The following is a 10,862-nucleotide window of genomic DNA, read 5'->3' as shown; positions in this document are numbered from 1 at the left end:
GAGAGATCCCTTGAGGTTTGTCCGGAGGGAGGAGGGTAACTTCTTCAGGTTAGGCATCCTTAGAAGAGGCTTCGCAGTGGGGTTAAAATTGAATCAGAGATAGTAGGAACTGCTGCGAAGCCTCTTCTAAGGATGCCTAACTTGAAGAAGTTACCCTCCTCCCTCCGGACAAACCTCAAGGGATCTCTCTCCCACTGCAACTCCTCTCCACCTATCCTCTCCTCTATCCCTCTTCTATCCGCCTCCCACTCTCTCCCTATTTATTTCAGAACCCCCTTCCCCTCCCCCTTTTCTGATGAAGGGTCTAGGCCCGAAACGTCAGCCTCTCTGCTCCTATGATGCTGCTTGGCCTGCTGTGTTCATCCAGCCCTGCACCTTGTTGTCTCGGATTCTCCAGCATCTGCAGTTCCTACTATCTCTGAAGAAAATTAGTAAATTGGAAGGTGATTTGGAACATCCTGTGGTCATTACGGGGGTGTCACAAAGACATTAGATAAATTTTCTTTCCCCAGAAGAAGCCAGCGGAGTACAATAAAGTGCATGGATCTTTGATAATTCTGTCTCCTGCCAGGGGACCACAGTAGGTGACTTCAATGACACCAAGCCATCTCAGCTGAGATGAGCCAACACATGATCCAATGTGGCTCGATGCCATCTCTTCCCGCAAAACTACTGACTGAACCTTTCGGAGCAATTGAGAGGCATCAAAGGTGAATTCTTACAACATAAACAGCGGCGATTCACGATTATATCAATCCCACCCCCTCAATCAGGTTCAAAGACGCATGGATAGAGGAGGAGGAGGGTGAAAAGAAAAATCAAAAACCACTTCTCTAATTTTTTTGCAACCCAAACAGTAAAGTCACACAGACTCTGCGAACCTAATCCCCAGGTTTCTTCTGTGGGTCTTGGATCATATTCTGATTAAAATTCAACTTGATTGACAGAAAGATCAACATTTTACTGCATACACTACTACAAGCTGCACTAACATATGCACCGAGAACCCCTCACTGTAAACACCCAACTGCTCCAAAATCAACAATTCCTCGGTATACTTCTTTTGATTTTCCTTGCCCATTTGACACACAACATCTAAGCTTGGTAAACCTAATCCCAGGATTTTTTTTTACTGTATGCATGCTTTTTGGGGAAAAAACCTTTCATATAAAATTTAAACTGACTGACAGAAAGGTCAACATATCCCACACAAAGCACTGTAGTTTAAGGAGGAATGATATTACTTCAACTGCTCTCAGACAAATATTTTTCCTGTAAATATGAAGGATTCTCCAATCAACTACGTTCAATTCGAAACATTCAGGAAAAAAAATGTTAAAATAACGCATTTGTTTTTGTTAGGGAGAGGGGATTGTTACACAGGCAGACACACGTGCAAACAGGCACATAGACAGAAACACACACAGAGACCCAGAGACACACACACCAACACCCAGTCAAGCACAGACACATACACATGCAGATACATGGCAACCAACTGACTGACTGACTGACCCCCACACAGACTGAGGTGCACAGACGATGCAAATGACTAGTGCAAAGACTGACTCACCAAACACAAGATGTGCAGACTGACCAATCAATTAAATGTCAGGTGAACAGACTGCCTGCCCGACTGACTGGGGTGCAGACTGAACAACTATATATAAGACATGCAGAATTACTGGCTGATAAACTAACAGACAGGCATGCACACAGGCGCATACCGACTAACTGAGAGGTACACTAAACTGGCAGATAGGTATGCCAAATGACTGACACACAAACCAAGGGTGCACAGACTAGGCCCTATGCAGACTAAGAGACAGGCAGGCAGACCAAATGACGTGGATAAGAGATGCCTCCCATGACGTAACTCACAGTCAGTTGGAGAATACTCTGTTGACAAACAGGCTGTTGCAAATATGACAAGGGAAGTGTCACAAGAAGTTGACATAACAGTTAAGGAAATGCCTAAGTGTAACATGTTGATTTCACAGCCTTGCGTACAGTACATTCTTCCTTGAAGCATCGTGTAACCTTTCTTTAATAGGCATCAACCTAAGTTTGGGCAGTTGAGATTTAGTTCCCCCCACCGACCTGAAACATCCCTGAGTCACAGTTGATACTACTTACAGACACAGAGCCATAGAGATATACAGGATGTAAACAGACCCTTCAGTCTAACTCTTCCTTGCCGACCAGATACCCTAAATAAATCTAATTCCATACGCCATCATTTGGCCCATATCCCTCTAAACCATTCCTATTCATATACACATACAGATGCCTTTTAAATGTTGTAATTGTACCAGCCTCCACCACTTCCTCTGGCAGCTTATTCCACATATACATCACCCTCTGTGTGAAAAAGTTTTAAATCCTTCCCCTCTCACCTTAAACCTATGCCCTCTGGTTTTGGACTCCCCCACCCTGGAGAAAAGACCTTGTCTTATTTACTTTATCCATGCCCATCATGATTTCATAAACTACTATAAAGTCACCCATCAACCCCTGACGCTCCAGGGAAAATAACTCCAGTTTATTCAGCTTTTCTCTATAGCTCAAACCCTGCAAACCTGGCAACATCCTTGTAAATCTTTTCTGAACCCTTTCAAACTTCACAACATCCTTCCTATAGCAGGGAGATCAGTATTACACTTTAAGCCAAAAATGGCTTAACCAGTGTCCTGTACAGCTGCAACATGACCTTCCAAACTGCTATACTCAGTGCACTGGCCAATAAATGCAAGTATACCACATGCCTTCTTCATTATCCTATCTACCTGCAACTCCACTTTCGAGGAACTTTGAACCTGCACTCCAAGGTCTCTTTGTTCAGCCACACTTCCCAGGATATTACCATTAAGTGTATAAGCCCAATCCTGATTTGCTTTTCTAAAATGCAGCACCTCACATTTATCCAAATTAAACTCCATCTACCACTCCTTGGCCCATTAGTCCATCTGATCAAGGTCCCGTTGTACTCTCAGGTAACCTTCTTCACTGTCTACTACACCTCCAATTTTGGTGTCATCTGCACACTTACTAACCATACCTCCTATGTTCATATCCAAATCATTATATAAATGATGAAAAGCAGTGGACCCAATACCGAACCTTATGACACACCGCTGGTCACAGTCCTCCACCGTGAAAAGCAACCATCCATCAGCACTCTGTGTCTTCTAAATCGAGCCAGTTCTGAATCCAAATAGCTAGTTCTCCCTCTACTCCGAGTGATCTAACCTTGCTAACCAGTCTACCATAAGGAGGCTTGTTGAATGCCTTACTGAAGTCCATACAGATCACGTCCACCACTCTGCCGTCATCAATCTTCTTTGCTACCTGTTCAACGATAAAAGATTTTATTGGCTTTTGACACCAATTAAGAGCCTATTTTCCCTGGAGAGGATAGAACAGGAGGTCTCAGTCTCAGAATACTGGGATCAAAACCATTTGGACTATGGTTAAAAGAGAAATTCTTCACTTGTCTCCCCAGAACCTGAGGTACAAGTCAGGAGTGTGATGAAATATTCTCTACTTGCCTGGAGGAGTTCAGCTCCAACAACTGTCAAGAAGGTTGATGCTATTCAGGACAAAGCTGTCTGCTTGACTGCACCCTATCTATCACCTTCAACATTCATGGTGTAGTTTTTAAATTTATGTCACGCACATAACATGGGGAGACACTATTTCCATTGTGTAAAGGAATCTAGGACAAAGGTACATAGCCAGAAAATAACAGACAGATCTTTCAGATCAAACAAAAACAGATATTGCTGGAGAAACTCAGCAGGTCTTGACAGTATCAGTGGAAAGAAAGCAGAGATAACGTTCGGGTCCAGTGACTCTTCTTCAGACTCACTTCCAGTTTTATGGCTTTATTTTATCTTTCAGAATAAAGTTTGGAATGGATTTCCTTATTGTTAGTCTTAAATTGGAGATTGATGGGCTTTTGCAAATCAAAGGTGTATGGGTCTATGTACAAGGGGAGATGGTAGCGTAACATGAATGTCACTGGGCTCATAATCTGGAACCTCAGGCCAATGCTCTGGGTTTGGGTTTGAATCCCACCATAACAGATGGTGATATTTGAATTTAACAAAAAATATGTAACTAAAGAAAGGCCAACAGAATGACAACCGTGTAACCACTGATGATTGTTGTAAAACCCATGTAGTTCTTTAATGTCCTTTGGGGAAGGAAATCTGCCATCCTTACCTAATCTAGACTACATGTGACTCCAGACCTACAGCACCTGTGCTGGTTCAGAACTGGTCTCTGGGCAGTTAGGGATGGGTAATATATGCTGGCCCAGCCAATACTACTCAGGTCCCACGAATGTTGCAAAAACAAAAATGCAGTTGGGTCACAAATCATCCAGGACAAAGCAGCCCTACTTGATTGGCACTACATCCACAAGCATCCACTCCCTCCACCATTGACACTCAGTAGCAGCCGTGTATACTATCCACAAGACACACTGCAGAAATTCACCAAAGATCCTCAGACAGCACCTTCCAAACCCACAACCACTTCCATCTAGAAGGACAAGGACAGCAGACATATGGGAATACCACCACCTTCAAGTTCCCCTCCAAACCACTCACTACCCGGACTTGGAAATATATCGCCATTCCTTCCGTGTTAGTGGATCAAAATCCTGTAATTCCCTCCCTAATGGCATTGTGGGTCAACCCACAGCAGGTGGACTGCAGCAGTTCAAGAAGGCAGCTCACCACCACGTTCTCAAATAGGAATGGGCAAGAAATGCTGGCATAGCCAGCAATGCCCACATCCCACAAATGAATAGAAAAACAAAAAAGAAGCAGCCATGGTCTCACTGATTGGTGGAACAGAATCAAGGGGATGAACAATCTCCCTCTATTCCTATAATATATGATCAGAAGTGGCACCCCATCCATTACTTTGACATTGACTCCATTCTCTCAGCGCAAAACGGCAATAGTGAGCAAGGTGGACTTCTTACATTCACCAACACCCCTTTGCCAGCACCTTCCAAACCCTCTACTACATAGAAGGATGAGGGCAGTAGATAGATGAGAACATCACCACTTACAAGCCATACACTATCCTAACTTGGTGTTATAGCACTGTGCCTTCGCTGCTGGGTCAACAATCCTGGAACTCCCCTCCAGCAGACTGTGGGTGTCCCTACAACCAAGGACCGCAGCATTTCAAGACACTGCTCACAGCCACCTTCTCCATGGAAATTACAATGTGCAATGAATGCCCACATACCCTGAACAAATTAAAAGAAAGAAAAACTTGCCCAGGTAGCCTTGGTATATTTGGCATTACAGGAGTTACTGCCATCCTAGTGTGTGGAATCCCTTCCCCATGTGGGCATTCAGGAGCCATCTGTATCCATGGGCAGGTCATTGGTGCACCAACATCACCATTAAACCCCTCGCAGTGCTGCCTCTGAACCTTCATTGAATATTTTGTCACTTCTTCCACACTCTACTGGCTGGTCTTCCAACTCCATAAATCTCAGCTGACCTAAAACTCTACCATGTTAATTGTACAGTCCTGAGCATCTAATTACATTACAGGCATAAAGAGGTGTTCTTGGGGGTTCTTACCCGCACCTATACCTCTGAGGCAGAAGATTCAAGATCCAAGTCCCACTATAAAACTGCCAATACGGGTGCATTCAAAACATGGCTCAAGCAAGTCGTACCCAGGGGATATGCAGGCTAGGTGGATTAGCCATGGGAAAATGCAGGGTTACAGGAATAGGGTAGAGGGGTAGGTCTGCGTGGGATGCTCTTCAGAGGTTGGTGTGGACTCGATGGGCTGAATGGCCTGCTTCCACACTATTTTTAAAAAACTGGTAATCAGCCGACTAATTCTTCCAATACTTCCCCAGTATTCCTCAAAGGAGGAAAATGTATGCAAAGACATGGCACAAATAGATAAGAGGGTGGGTGTTAAACTGGATCCTATAGGAGCAGAGTGATTTTGCAGTTGCTGCAAAGGGAACGCATGTTTGCATTTCATACCCCTATATATATACATTAAGTGTGTAAAGATTGGTCCCAGTTCTATTCTTCATCCTTTCTGCTGTCTATATCCTAAGCTGCTCCAGGTTCCTTCCACCCATTCCTGTCATTCTCATTGGCGTACTACAATGCAGCCACAGGCCAGTAAGCAGCACACTTGCTTTGGGGCCAGAAAGTTTTGGGTTTAGGTCTCATTCCAGAGACGTCTGCATAAGATCTAATCTGAGGTGGCACTGAATTGTTGTAGATACTGCATTTCAGGTGAGACATTAAGAAGACAAAACTGCTTTCTTAGGTGAACACTAACTGAAGAAGAATAAGAAAGTTCTCCCCAATGCCCTGGGCAAAACCGATCAATTAAAAGACAGGATTATCTGGTTATTATTACATTGTTGTTCCTGAGAACTTAGTCCACACCAGTTCGTCGTCTCATTTCCAACATGAAAACAGCAACCACATTTCAGACAATACTGAAGTTGTGAAAGGTGCCATATAAATGAAAGTTAGATATTTATTTTCCTTTTCCGTGTGATCACCACGAACAAACATCTGTGGCTGTATTTTATGCGGGAGGGTTGCGGCTGACTGTTCATCATACTGCCCCTGACCCTGAAAGGAAAGTTAGCTGGATTTAGATTCAGATTTTATTGTTATCTGTACAAGAGTACACTGAAAAGTATACATAGTCGCCATTTTCCGATGCCATCTTTGTATACAAAAGACAGGACTGAAAACAGAAGTAGAAATAACAGAAACAGCCAAAAAAAGGGAAACATCTACATTACTCCTCCGCCATGAGTGCTCGTCTCCAGAAAAACAAAGCCACAAAGTCTATCCCTCAGTAAGTGAACATTCAGGTGCCACGAGACACACTGCTGCAGCTCGAACACCACCACCTCCACCAGCTGATACCCGGGCTCAGACATGGCCTGGAGCCATGCCACCACCACTGGAACTGTATCGCCAGTCTTCAGCACCATCTTGCCTCCACCAACATCATCGCTGCCATGAGTCGACCCTGGGCCCACTGCGCCGAAGGAGCCAGTGCTTTGTTCTGGCTTATGTTGCTGACACTGCCACCGCCTGGGACCTCCACTTTGGCAAAGAAACCCACCGCTGCCGACACTCCAGGAAGGAATCGCTCCCGCCGCTGCCGACACTCCAGGAAGGAATCGCTCCCACCGCTGCCGACACTCCAGGAAGGAACTGCTCCCACCGCTGCCGATATTCCAGGAAGGAACTGCTCCCACCGCTGCTGACACTCCAGGAAGGAACTGCTTCCACCGCTGCCAACACTCCAGGAAAGAACCGCTCCCACCGCTGCTGATATTCCAGGAAGGAAGCACTCCCGCCGCTGCCGACATTCCAGGAAGGAACTGCTTCCACCGCTGCTGGCACTCCAGGAAAGAACCGCTCCCACCGCTGCCGACAGTCCAGGAAAGAACCGCTCCCACCGCTGCCGACACTTGGGAAGCTCGGATTCAACTCACTGTGGGTGGGCTCAACTAGTTAATTGTGGGAGTTCTACCCCTCAGAGCGGGAGGAAGACCTGTCTATCTGCCCCATCTGCCAGCAGTAGCAAAACTGAGCAACGAGAGCAGGCAAGAATGCTGGAAGCAACTGATGTGAACGTATGGAATAGAAGCAAAAAAGACTTCAAACGCTACACCCCTATTCAATAAGATTACAAACTGATCACTTTGTGTTTCAGATTCCAAATGTGGACGTAGGCAACGGCCTAGCGATACTATCACTAGATTATTAATCCAGAGACCTTTGTTCGAATCTCGCCAGCAATAAAGAAAATCTGGAATTAAGAGTCTAATGACATCCATGAAACTGTTGCCAATTGTCAGGAAAATCCATCTGGTTCACTGATGTTCTTTAGGGAAGGAAACTGCCATCCTTAGCCAATATGTAACTCCATACCCATGGCAATGTGGATGACCCTTAACTGCCCTATGGGACAATGAGGGATGGGTGATATGTGCTGGCCTACCCAAATGATACCTACATCCAGTGAATAAATTTTTAAAAAAATTTGTTTCCCTTGCCTAATGAGAATCTATCCAACTTTGTCTGAGGCAGAGAAATTCCAAACTTACGGAACCCTCAAAGAAAAAATATTCCCCCATTTGCTGTCCTGAAAAGGCAACCCGTAATTTTGAGTGCCCTCCACAGTTCTGGACCGACCCACAACAGGAAACATTGATTCCACGTTCACTTTATCAAGACCATTCATAATCCTCAAGGCTTAATTCAAGTCAGCCCTCTCTCTTCTCTGTTCTGAGGAGGGGTCACCAGACCCGAAACGTTAACTCTGTTTTCTCCTTCACAGATGCTGCCACACCTGCTGAGCTTTTCCAGCAACTTTGTTTTTGCTCTCTCTTCTAAACTCCAGTGGGAAAAAAAAAACCCAGTCTGTCCAACCTTTCCTCAAAAACCAGCCCACTCATTCCAGGTATTAATCTAATACATTTCCTCTGAACCAGCGCTAATACATCTAGATCCTTCCTCACTTACAGACACCACAGTATTCAAGGCGTGATCTCACATGTGGTCCCCTGTATAACTGAAGCATAACATCAATTCCTCTTGTGATAAAGAACAGCATTCCATTAGCCATCCCGATATGTGCCGTACCTGCATAATAACGCTTTGTGACTCATGCACGAGAACACCTAAATGTCTCCGCGAGCAAACCTAAAGAATGCGTATTTATTTATTTGGAAATGGCCTTTTTTGATGGGGGTCAACGTGGGTTGGTGGTGGACTAGCTATCCAACCATACAGTCATAGATTTGTACGACATGGAAACAGACCCTTCAGTCCAAATCATCCATGCTGACCAGCTATCCTAAATTAATCTTGTCCCATTTGGCCCATATCCCTCTAAACCCTTCCTATTCATATACTCATCCAGATGCCTTTTAAATGTTGTAATTGTACCAGCCTCCTCTGGCACTTGAACACTTCCTCTGGCAGCTCATTCGATACACACACCACCGTCTGTGTGAAAAAGTTGCCCCCTAGGTCACTTTTATATCTTTTGCCTCTCACCTTAAACTTATGCCCTCTAGTTTTGGACTCCACTACCCTGGGGAAAAGACCTTGACTATTCACCCTATCCATGCCCCTCATGATTTTATAAACCTCTATACGGTTACCTCTCAGCCTCTGACACTGCAGGGAAAATAGCCCCAGCTTCTCCCTATAGCTTAAACCCTCAAGTTTTATCTGTTTTCTCCAGCCCACCCCACTCCACGCCAATGGGGAGCACAAAATACAGCTCATAGTGTTAGCAGTTAGACAAATCTAACTTTCTAACTACAGAGGTAGCACTATGTGGTAAGGGAGGGAGGAATGTTTGAGGGGGGTAGGATGGTGTCGTACAGGGATAGTGGAGTAGGGCATCGTGAACCAGATAGCAATATTCCCTAGTGTGCACCAAATGTTGCTGTCTCACAGCAGAGAGAAAGTTCCCACCAGGCTCACTTTCTAGACTAATCCAATGTCCGGTGAGACAAAGCCAGTTTGATCGCAATCCAGTCACAAACTCACCGAGGTCACCAGTCAGATTTTTTTTAAATGGGTGCACTCTCCAGTTCGCCTTACGTCAAGCTGAATAAAGAGTTTCGACGATGAGAACAAAAATCACTCGGCATTTAAACAAAAATACAGACATGGATTTAAAATCAACTGAAAGGCAGGAAAAACAAATAAAGGGATATGAAGCCTAATCAGATATATAATGGTTTGAGTTTGCTCTTATGAAAAGGCAGAAAGTGGCACAGAGATACTCTCCTTTATAAGAACTGTGTCGCACTGAGAAACAGCACAGATCCTTCCAGAGCAAGCTGTTTTGTAGTTTACAAAGCCAACCTGCATTTATAAAGCACCTTCATCATAGCAGAACATCACTAGGCCCTTCACAGAAGTGCAACCAAACACAATTTGACATCAAGCCACACAAGCAGATATTAGGAGAGGTGACCAAAATCTTTCTCAATGAAGTTGGATTTTAATGAGTATCTTAAAGAGAGAAAGATAGGTAGAGAGGTTTAGGAAGGAGTGTCCTGAGTTGTGAGCCCAAGGAACTGAAGGCACAGTGAATATAGCAGAGTGATTAAAATCAGGGATGCTCAAGAAGTCAGAATCAGGCCAGCAGAGATCTTGGATGGTTGTAGGGCTGAAGGAAGTTACAGACCTGGAAAGGGGAGACGTCACAGATTTAAAACAAAGGTAATAATTTTAAATCAAAGGTTCTGTCAATTCAGGAGCAGATGTATGTCAGAGGGGTTATTAGCTATTGCTAACTTCTTTTAAAACAAAAAGAAAATCCACAAATTTTGGAAAATTGAAACGAAATCCTTAGATGGAGGAAATGCAGACTGAGCAGACCAGAATTCACAAGAGAACTTTCCTGTGCAGAGTCATAGCTGAAACAGCAAAGATATCTGATGATGCAGGACAAACTGATCAGGAAAGGATGAACATGGAGAGTCTCAGCATTTGTGCTTACTGAAATATAAAAAATCCTGAGGAGACCTGACTAGGTGATATCTGAAAGACTAGAACTAGGAGACACAGCTTAATCATAAAGAGAGGTCTTGCTTTTCAGACAAAGATGAAGGGAATCTTTTTTCCTCAGAGGGTCATTAATCTCTGGAATTCTCCTCCCCAGAAAACAGTGGCATCTGGATCATAGGGCTTATTCAAGGCTCAGTTGGATTTTTCATAGAGGAGGGAGTCAAGGATTATGGGGGATGTCGATGGTGCAGACAGGAAAGTGGAATTGAGACTACAACCAGATCAGTCATGACCTTATTGATA

At 44.4% G+C, this 10,862-nt stretch overlaps 1 protein-coding gene across 1 annotated transcript in view; it reads left to right on the top strand.

Moving 5' to 3' along the window:
* The window catches only part of cfap65 (cilia and flagella associated protein 65), a 405,073-nt gene that overhangs the window by 580 nt on the left and 393,631 nt on the right, over nt 1-10,862 (top strand). The window lies entirely within an intron of this gene.

This window comes from Rhincodon typus, chromosome 7 (genome assembly GCF_021869965.1).
Source record: "Rhincodon typus isolate 14 chromosome 7, sRhiTyp1.1, whole genome shotgun sequence".
NCBI lineage: Eukaryota > Metazoa > Chordata > Chondrichthyes > Orectolobiformes > Rhincodontidae > Rhincodon > Rhincodon typus.
Note: the sequence above shows the minus strand (reverse complement) of the source record. Positions and strands in the feature narration are given on the sequence as shown.